Raw genomic sequence first — 1,760 nt, 5'->3', positions numbered from 1 at the left:
TGCTGCTCCCGCACCTCGCCCAGCCAGTGAGCGGGAACCGGTCTGTATGTGGGATCCGAACCCTCGGCGGAAGCACTGCCGCGCTCTCAAGCGGCGCACTGTAGCAGTGCGCCACCAGGCCGGCCCCAGTCAATTGATTTTTGACCAGAGTTCCAAGTCCAATGAGGAAAAGAAAGTCTTTTTAACAAATGATGCTGAGTAACTGGATATCTCAACTTCTGTCTCAGGGAGCGCCGCCGCGCTTCCCAAGCAGCGCACTATCCAGTGCGCCACCGGGCCGGCCCCGAAAAGAAAGTCTTTTTAACAAATGATGCTGAGTAACTGGATATCTCAACTTCTGTCTCTTTGCACAAAAGTTAATTTAAGATGGATTACAGATCTAAATATAAAACCCAGAACAATAAAGCTTTGAGAAGAAAACAGATTATCTTTGCAACCTTGGGATAGGCAAAGATTTCTTGGACATGACACAAAAGGCACTAATCATAAAAGAAAAACTTGATAAAATGGACTTCAACAAAATTAAAATTTCTACTCATTAAAGGATTTCTGCTCATTAGAAAAATAGACAAGCCACAGACTAAACAATATTTGCAGTTGACATACCTGACAGAGAACTGATACCCAGAATATAAAAAACTTCCATATTTTTTTAACTCTTCCTGTTATTCCCATTCTTACTAACTATTGCTTAGATAGATACCTCTGGAATATTTGTCCAATTTCTGACTTTCAAAGGACCATTAATCAGGGCTTATAGATATTAGTTGATTAATATTTGAGGTTTTAAAGGTTGTAAACATAGACATGAAATATATCCTGAGGAATCAGTGGTATCAACTGCTCAAGCTTTCAGAAGTACCAAGTAACTTTGGTGAGATTCTACTCGTTTGTCTACTCTTATTCTTTTCTTTAACTTGCCTCTTTTGTAGCATCCTCATTTGAGATAAATTTAAATAATTCTCCCAAATTTTTATTTTTTACAAGTTTGTTAAATTGCAGTAGTGTTAGATCATTGTTCAGTTACATTGACTGTTTTAAACTAACTATCTGGCTAGCCTGAGAATCTAGTCAACACTTACAACATTATCTCCATTAAAAAACCAGCCTTTGAGTTTTAACAATATAATTATGCATGATTGTGAAATTTTAATCTAAGTTGTAATTTAGGAATGGCCTGTACATGGTTTCACTGTACTCAGGGCACTAGTCTATCCATATATGATGGATTTCCAAATGAGTAATTTTCTTTTTTTTTCAGTTGACACATTGTTCCTTAATATATATATATTTTAATAAATTTTCAAAATAAAATAATTCCGGGACTTGGTGCAGTATTTTGGGAAATGACAACACAGGTTGATTATCTCTTATTCAAAATTCTTGGGACCAGAAGTGTTCCAGATTTCAGATTTTGGGATATTTGCAGAATACATACTGGTTCAGTATCTTTAATCTGAAAATCTGAAATGTTTCAATGAGCATTTCCTTTGAGCATCATATCTGTGCTCAAAAAGTTTGGAATTTTGGAGAATTTCAGATTTTAGATTTTCCGATTAGGAATGCTTTAACCTATAGCAGTTAAACAGAAAAGTCAGCCTATTCTTTAATCTAAATGTGGTGTTCTTGCTACCATTTGGTGAATAGACCTATGCAACACACGTGCAGAAACATGCAGTGGCTAATAAATGGTCAAAGTTATAGAAGTTATTTTTTTCCAATGTGCTTAGCCAGTTAATTTGCTTCTATTTTTCTTTTAC

Source organism: Galeopterus variegatus, unplaced genomic scaffold, assembly GCF_000696425.1.
Source record: "Galeopterus variegatus unplaced genomic scaffold, G_variegatus-3.0.2 Scaffold992, whole genome shotgun sequence".
Taxonomy (NCBI): domain Eukaryota; kingdom Metazoa; phylum Chordata; class Mammalia; order Dermoptera; family Cynocephalidae; genus Galeopterus; species Galeopterus variegatus.
The sequence above is the reverse complement of the archived record's forward strand: the minus strand, read 5'-3'. Positions refer to the sequence as shown.